The sequence below is a fragment of the Pinus tabuliformis genome, chromosome 1_2 (assembly GCF_031772625.1).
Source record: "Pinus tabuliformis cultivar Carrire ecotype Pingquan chromosome 1_2, CPIR1, whole genome shotgun sequence".
In the NCBI taxonomy this organism is placed as follows: domain Eukaryota; kingdom Viridiplantae; phylum Streptophyta; class Pinopsida; order Pinales; family Pinaceae; genus Pinus; species Pinus tabuliformis.
This window is the reverse complement of record NC_142298.1, coordinates 787,363,621-787,373,017: the sequence shown is the minus strand read 5'-3', so window position 1 is coordinate 787,373,017 and position 9,397 is coordinate 787,363,621. Positions and strand designations below refer to the sequence as shown.

The window sequence follows — 9,397 nt, the reverse complement described above, 5'->3', positions numbered from 1 at the left end:
TACCTTCTAGACCTACCTTATTACCCCCGTGGGACTTAATGAAATAAAATTGCAATCGGGCACAGTAATTAACCCAAGTCACTCCCCTATCATTACAAAGGAGGACTGTGAACCATCCAGAGGAGATGCCAGAGGCTCTGAGGTGGCTACTGTGCCTACAACAGTTGATATAGAGGAAGTTGTTACATCTGTAACAGCCGACCCGCGAAGAACTGTTACTGTTGTAACAACCAATTCGGGGAAGGCTGATACACCTGTAACAACAGATTCGACTGTTGTAATGCAGGACCCCCCGTATCCTCAGAGATTGGCCGAACCTAGGATGACTTCACAGCCTGAATCTGATTTTCTTAGGGAGTTGCAAAATTTGCATGTATGAATTCCTCTGTTGCAAGCCCTTAAAGAAGTACCCATCTATGCTAAGACAGTGAGATATTTGTGCATCAAGAAACCTGGGAGGAAGCCTAAAGACCCTGCCACCATACATGTGATGGGGAAATTATCCGAATTAATGTCTGCTCAACCTCTCCTAACTAAGTACAGTGATCTAGGAAATCCTACAGTCCTCTCCTAACTAAGTAAAATTTGATCTGAATCATGTACTCTTGGCTTAGTATTTGAGGCATTGGGCAATAACACGTCCAAATTGGCAACCAATCTCATAAGAGATAAATGCCAATAAAATAAATTGCAAGAAATAAAAAAAAATAAAAATTAAAGTTGCACTTTGTTAAATTGAAAAATATTTATCATGTTTGACTGAGTTAATAGTAAGTCAACAAATATCCAATGCATAATACTTGCCTAGGGGCATGTATAATAAGGGTGTAGATTGTATTTGAAAGAGAGTAATAGTTGCAACGTAGCATAGTCCCTGGCTCTACCACTAATTAATCGATTAAGGTAGTGTGGGGTCCATGTTTTGTCATTATTCGAGAATGCTCCATTTTTGCAATCGTCTTCGCAATTTGTTGTTATTCTTGCCTCCGCACACAATTTCTTCACACATCCACACTCCACACAATGAAAAGCACCTTTGCACAACTTCCTCAGCCTCCGCACAACTTCCTCTGTTAATTCTTAGCACTATGCGTAGTTTGGGTCGCTTATACAAGCACAATTGTGAGCGTAACATTAATCTTTGCAAATACAAATCTCTTGGATTAAAAAAACAATGTTCAAGTTCAATAGAATTTATTTTCACAAATTATTAGTGAAATTTTACTAGATCAAAGAACCAACCAAAAGCTTGACTTACTATAAAAATGCAATAGAAGTTTGCCTTACGCATGTTAACTTGTTGCCAAAATGTGTGCATCGCACTTGAGAATGTTATCAATTCATAACATAAATATATGGGTAGGGTATGATTCGATAAGAAGTTCTGAGTGCAAAGGAAGTTCATTGTGCGAAGCGTTGAGGAACCTCCGCATTCTGCACAATGAACTTCCTTTGCATTCTACACAGTTGAAGTTGTTCAATGTACTTCATGGGATATTAAAAAATACATTTACTTTCATTAGATATTGATAAAAATCTCACATAGTCTTTTTGTTGAACTCCCTTCAAATACATCTTCCTAATAAAAATAACCCCTACTTTTAATAAATATCTTTTATTTTTAATCATATTCCTTTTATACTCTTAAGTACTTATAAATCCCCACCACACATCTCGTACTCCCATACTTATAATATATCCTCTATTTTTCTCAATTGATAAGTGAAGCCCTCTTTTCTTTTGCATAAATTATTGCTTTGATTATTGATCACTGCTAGTTGATGCAATGTTATTGTGGAAGCATATTGTAAGCTTGGCAAAAATAATAAATAAAGTGTTTGAGACCCATTTAAATTTCAAAAGTAAGTTAGTTATGTAAATTTGTCGTCTAAAATACAAACATCCTTTTGTGTTCCCTAGAATTTTTAACGTTTCAACTGCGTTTCGGGTGACACTTAAGCTTTTTCCCTTTGGAAGATTGAAGGTTGGCAATCTATGAGAACATTGTTGACTGGACTAAAGCCAAGGATGCCAATGGGGCTACGAGGCTGAACATTGTGAGAGGGGTGACGTTACAAATAAGATAGACTAAAGTTAACTGTATACGTGGTTGAGGTTGTAAATAGGGCATACCAAAGCCGAACTCTATGAAAGGGATGACGCTGCAAATGAGACAGACCATGATCGAACTTTATGAGAGGGGCGAAGTTGTAGATGTGACAAAGCACACTTAAAATATGCAAGAGGGACAAGGTTGTAAATGAGGCTCAACTTTGTAAGAATGGAGAGGTTGCAAGTGGGAAGAACATGAGCCTCTCTAAGCAATTACTCACCTTTCTAAACAATTACGCAATTGACATTTAGTGCAATTTAGTGATTGATTATTGGCAACAATGAACGCAATGTACCCATGTGAAGAAATATTAAAATTAATAATTATGAAGGATCCAATCAACTTTGCACAGCAATTTCACAAATCCAAGGATTCAAAGGAACTCTGTGGGATGGAGCTCCATGGCATCATAGATACCCAAGTCACATTGGCTACGCTTGAAGTTTTGTAAAAACTATTTCAATGGCGGTTTCCAACACCTGAGCAGAGACCGCGGACTACTCATTTCAACCTACGGATTTAATGAAATTAGAAGCGTATTCCCTTAGTTTTATTGAGCTCTCTTCCTCGACTTTGAGGACGGCGAAACTGTGATCTTCCTTCTCAAACACCACAACTTCAATGATTTGCTCACCATATGATTTTTTGAGAATCTCACAGTACTCCAATTGTTTATCCCTTAGAATGTCGCGTCCTCCAATCGCCATCAAAGTCCGGGGAAGGGATCTTGCAAGGGACCAAGCCCCCTGCGATTCGGAGATGGGGGCGAGTGGATTGCAGAAATAATGGTCTCTGTTGCTTCCCACGGGCAGTGCCAGCCTCCACCGATCATCCGAGGCTTTCAATGTAAACGTAGGGTTATCTTGCCGGTTCTCACTCTCGGACGCAGTCCGCGCCTCCCCTCCAAAATAGGGATACAACAAAATCAATCCTCTGACCCGCATTTCTCCACCCCAATCTTGCCCGCTAGTCCACATTCCCAGGCGATGTGCGATGTTCCCTCCTGCGCTGTCGCCCATGAGGAACACCTTGGAGAAGTCGGCGTGGGAATCGAACCAGGGATCACCACCTCCTCCTCCTCTGCTAATAGCCATGCTCTGAGAATGGAGCCATTGGAGTGCAGAGATCGAATCATGGTAAGCGGCAGGCAGGCGATGCTCGGGAGCTAATCTGTAGTCGACAGAGACGATGAGGGCGTCTACACCCGCCGCCCACTTGAGACAGAAGCCGTGAAAAATGGGACTGCGCGGAGAATACCTACAGAAGCCGCCGCCATGGAAGTAGAGGATTAGCGGAAGGCGTGTGGTGATGGCGACGGCGTGAGGAGGGAGATAGAGGCGCACCGACAGGCCGAGCGTATTGTCAAACACGATGTCTTTGTATAAAATTCCATCACTCTGTGGAGGAGAGTCGAGAGATGGTTCGTCTGCACGCACCACGGATCCGTCGCTGTAGAGCTTAAGGACGCCCTCCAACTCTTCAACTACAGAAACTGAAGACCCACTACCAGTCATGATTATCTACTCTCCTTCTCTTCCAGATATGATTTTCTGCCAGGGTTTGGAATGGAAATTTGCATAGCAGGCAAGTTCTTTTTTATAGGTTTAATAGTGCAGGCAAAGGATACCGCCTCCCATTCAATCTACAGCTCATCGGTGACTTCTGAATCTGAGGGTTGGACACTCTTCAAGGCCAACTACACCCATTGGGCAATAAATAAAGATATAATCCATTCGGTGAGGTTTGCCATGACATGTCCTACCAATTTAATAATTTCATATAAATAATATGAACGTATGAGATTTTTCTTTCTTAATATGAAAATGGCATATTATATTGTTATGCCATCATCATGGCCAGGTTGTTCTAGAGTGGAAGAGTGTAAGATGGACTTCTGCACAATTTTACCATTATTTTATTGCGGAGCATCCTTTATTTTTTTAAATTTGATGGTTACATTACGGGCTTATCGAGGAAAAGGTTGCCGGGTCAATACATGAGTTTAAAAGGTTGCCGGGTCAATACAAGAGTTTTAGATGTGAGCAGTGGTTGGGGGAATTTTTCTGCTTTATTTTCATATATATTTTTTCTAGAATTTGATAGGGATTTGTTGAAATCACAAGTTTGAAATTTGATGGTTACAATAGTGTTTATCAAGGAAAAAGTTGTCTGGTCAACACAAGATTTTTAGAGGTGAGTAGTGGTTTTTTTGGAAAATTTTCCTGTTTATTTTCTGATATATTTTTTCCAGAATTTGGTAGGTGTTTATTGGAATAACAAGTTTGACAGGTGAACTCTTCACAATAGGAGTGAATCCATATATGCAGTCAAAAACCAAGTTTAAACAACACAAATCAAGATTTGGCCACAAATTTTTTCTTCGGATTCTCGTCAAAAATCGGTTGAAAATCCAAAAAGTCACACTTAAAGACTATTCCTCCTTGCTATCAATTCATTTTCTATTATCAGACACATGCCATAATGCACGAGGTATATCCACAAAGAAAAGGGCAACATAAGTTACAACAACCATTGGGGTTTTATGATCCTTCTAATATATATACAACATTAGAAATAGATACAAAAAGACATGCAGAACCCAACAATGAAAACCATAGTGCTTGGAGCAGAATTAAAATAGAGAAAGGCAGAGAAAATATACACAATTATTTTGATAGGCATCTCACTTAATTAGATATATAAAAGAACTCACCAATAACATCATTGACTAAAAAACACTTGTTAAACTTAGCTCACTTGTTAAACACTTGTTTTACTGCATATGTTTAAACTTGAAACCTCAAAACAACCCAAAAAAATCACACAATACCTTGTCTTCATAACAAGGTATAACAAAAGAGTTAAAAGATAACAAAATATAGTGGTGTAACAGTAAATATGGAAACCCATTCAAATAGAGCTAACAACATCACTGCAAGCTTAGAAAACTATGACTCCAAGATAGGTCGATATCATTTGGCACAATGAAGAGTCAAAAGATCTCTTTGCACAGAGTTTGGTGTAAATATGGCAACCCATTCAAATAGAGTTAAGAACATCACTGCAAGCTTAGAAAACTATGACTGCAAGATAGGAGGATACCATTTGGCACAATGCAGAGTCAAAAGATCTCTTTGCACAGAGTTTGGTGAAATATTGATGGTTGATATTGATTTTGTGATTTTTTTGGAAAAATATTTGAATTGTGCTATTTGGCTATCTTTCTTGTTTCCTTGTTCCTTGCCGATTTACCATGTTTACCGTGCTTGCTCTTTCTTTGCCTGAAATGTAGAGTGAATGGAATTCATCTCATCCTCACAAGATGAAACTGCAAATCCCTTAATTTGGGAGTTGAAGTGATTACGATCATCGTTGTTCGAAGAGCTCACACTTCTAGAAACTGTTGGGTAAACAGACTGTCTCCTCGATCTATTTGCAGCCATTCCAGCCGCCCTACCTTTATGAGGGGTGAACTTTAGTCAACATTGTTCCATATGATTCCACCATGTATCTATGCTAACCATACTCGAGACAGAAGCAGTGCAATATGGCGTGCGAGATGGTGACAGCGTGAGGAGGGAGATATAGACGGGCCCACATAAGCGTATTGTCAAACACGATGTCTTCGTATAAAATTTGATCACTGAGTGGAGGCGAGTCGAGAGATGGTTCGTTTGCACGCACCACGAATTTGTGGCTATAGATTTTAAGAACGCCCTCCAACTCTTCAACTACAGAAACTGAAGGCCCACTATATTATCTACTCTCCTCTTCCAGAGATGATTTTCTGCTAGGGTATGGAATGGAAATTTGCATAGCAAGCACGTCCTTTTTTGTAGGTTTAGCAGTGCAGGCAAAGGATACCGCCTCCCATTCAATTTACAGCTCATCGGTGACTTCTGAAGTTGAGAGTTGGACACTCTCCAAGCCAACTAGACCCACTGGGCAATAAATAAATCTATAAAGGTTTTGCCATGACATGTCATAGCAATTTAATAATTTCGTATAAATAATGTGAACGTATGAGAATTTTCTCTCAATATGAAAATGGCATATTATATTGTTATGACATCGTCATGGAGAGGTTTGATGGTCACTTTACGTGCTTATCAAGGAAAAGGTTGCCTGGTCAATACAAGAGTTTTAGATGTGCCAATTGCTATCAATTCATTTTCCATTATTATACTCATGCCCTAGTGCACGAAGGTGTATGCACAAAGAAAAGGCCAACATAAACCTAATGAATTTAATGCATAAAAGGACTAAGTTAAATTTTAGAATATTTTGAAAAGTTAATGAGGCAAGTTAAATAATTGATTTTATTAAGTATAGCTTTTGCTTAGTTATCAAAGTCTTTTGATTTTTTATTATTTTTGTCAAGTTTTTTAAGTTTAATCAAAGTTTCGGAAAAATATTGAATATTTTTATTTTTGAGTAAATTCAAAAATAATTTTCTAATTTATGGAAGTCTTATTTCTAATTTTCCATTGGCTAAGCGAGCCTTGATGTGACATAATTCCCTTGGTGGAAGGTGATTTATTTTTGGTATTTGTCATTACTTGACAAATAAATTTAAAATAAAAAAAGACTAATTTTGCAAGTGGTAATTCTGTCGGTGAGTACTCTGACACTGACACTCACACGGTTATGTCTGACACTGCTACTGCTCTACCCAATGATACTAGAACTTATGGAGTTCCAAGTCTCTTAAGTAAGCGAAGGGGTGGAGAGGAGGGGTGTGGGTTGAACAAATATGCGGAGGAAGCTTTCATTGTGGAAAATGTGGAGGAGAAAACGATCGTAAAGTCTTGTGGCAAAGTCTAACTCGATATTATTTCAAATAGACTTGAGAATAAGAGGAAGGAGGGAGGAAGTTCATTATGCGGAAGTGCGGAGTCTTCAGAGTGTGGAGAAAGTTAATTGTGCAAAGGTGCGGAGGAAATTCATTGTGCTATTAGGTTTCCTCAGAGTGCGTAGGAAGCTTTCATTATGCTTCCCCCATAGTCCTGCACCTTCGCAAAAGCATTTGAATTTATTCCCTTATTATATTTTATTAATGTTATTGTCCTACATTAAATAATATTTTAGATCATTCACTACAATGCCATTGATTATTTACTTTATCATAACCTGCTAACATCTCTTAAATATTTTCAAATCATTTCTCCACCAATACTTCTATATATTCCAAAGTGGAACTTATAATGAAATCTTTCATTGTGCAAAGGAAGCTTCCTCCGCACCTCCGACATTAGAGAAATTTTGAGGTCTAAAATGGGTCTGCTAAGAAATATTAACAATAATAGTGGAAATAAAAAATAATATTAGATTACATCATCACATTTTAGAGGGAAAAAAAAAACTATTTTTTCAAAACACATTCTCAACTTATCTTCCTACGATTTTACTTAAATTTCAAGTGAGAGCACACGTTGGATGCAGAATTTATTCTGCGTCCAAGGAGTAGTCATGTTGCATACTTTCGATGGACCCTATTATTCGAAAAATGAGAAATATATGAAAAACATTATTTCACTCATGTTTTTCTCATTTTTCATGTAGCAAAGTCTATCGAAAGTATGCAATATGGTACTCCTTAGATGAGGAATTAAATTATGCATCCAACGAGTGATTCTACTTGAAATTTGAGTAAAACCATAAGGAGATAAGTTAAAACTATGTGTGGAAAAAGTGGTTTTTTATTTTTTAATCTTTTTGCCGTTTTACTCCAAAAATGGTAAATTGTCCTCCATGATTGACATCATCATCTTGAATCCTATTGGTTCCTAGAAAGTTGATTTTGGTTGTACATTTTCGTTTTGAGACCCATTTTTTATCTCAAAAATTCTCTAATGACTCTAAATTGGTTTAACTTAGAAAATTTGTGTAACCAGAAAATTTCGTGTAGACGCCATGATATGATATGATTAGATAATCCCATCCACAATTGATAGTTAACGTGCGTACATGTGCTCACTGATCTTTTGTTTATTGTTTGAGACCAGTGAGCGATACTTATAATCATAATTGGGATTCACATCAGCGATCCCCATTTATATAGATAGATTGGCGTAGTTTCTTCCATTGATTTGTGGATCAAATAAGAAGAGACGACTAGATTTTGTTGTAAATGTTGAATAGAGAAAGCATGAGTAATGCACACTATATTATTTGACCAACTAGAATGTTAGAAAATCTATCATAGCGCGATAAACTATCAATGACCATGGAAAATTCAATTTATTTTTTATGAATGATAGTATTCTTGCAGAGGACTATAAATACAATTTTCACATGTAAGTGTACAGTAAAATAATTTCATGTAATTTTTCTCAATAAATTGAGATTTACTAGCTATTTAATTGGGTTGGACTTATGTGTGTAGTCAAGAGCATCTGATTTGGACTATTTATTGTTCACCTTTCTCGCTAGAGAGCTCTTCTAGGGATTTTCTTGTTGTTTTAGGGATCAGGAATGTCAAAGGGAATCATATAGTGCTTGTTGTTGCTAAGAGTAGAAAATAGGCTTTGACACCAATACCATTGTGGTAGCTTGTGTTATTTATGTCGTCTTTGTCATCAACTGCTTAGAGAAAACTAATGGCTCTTATTATGGTTCATGCCTTGCACGATACTCCAGTTATGTCGTGGCATGTAGAATGAAGCCTTGTTGAGAACATTTTCGTTGGGATAATGAATGTAGTTACATTTGGACCAGTGTTTAATGAAAATAAGGTGAAGCAATAAAGGACGATGAAAGCCATGCATTGTCCTCACCAATGGTGGTATAAAATACCAAAAATGAACATGAAGATTGTCGTGAAGAAGAATCCTGACAATTGCATTGATTTTCTACCGATGTGATCAATGAAGGCAATTGTGAACCAATAGCCCAGGATTGTGGATGTTATAGCATCAATCGACTATGCTCTTGTTATTCGATAGACTTCTTCAATGGTCTTCATTTTTTCGGCGGACGGAATCCATCCTAAATCTATGAATATATCCTTCTAGAAAATATTACAGTTGAAGAAAATGTTGATGAAACATTATGTGCTTGTAATGCCCAATAGGTACCAGTCGTGGCCCCCTACAAACACTCTAGACAATAAACAGAACCTCGACTCAGTCCTCATAATCTCTTCTACCTTCCTTTGGTCTACTTTGATTTCTACGTTAAGAACCATCAAAGAAATTTTGAGGTCTAAAATGGGCCTCCTAAGGAATATTATAAAATAATAGTGGAAATAATAAAATAAAATTAGATTACCTCATCAAGTTTTGG

At 37.4% G+C, this 9,397-nt stretch overlaps 1 pseudogene; it reads right to left on the bottom strand.

Annotated features, from left to right (window-relative positions):
• Nucleotides 1–2,415: 2,415 nt before the first annotated feature.
• Nucleotides 2,416–3,814, bottom strand: LOC149208242 (strigolactones hydrolase CXE15 pseudogene; annotated as a pseudogene).
• Nucleotides 3,815–9,397: the final 5,583 nt, after the last annotated feature.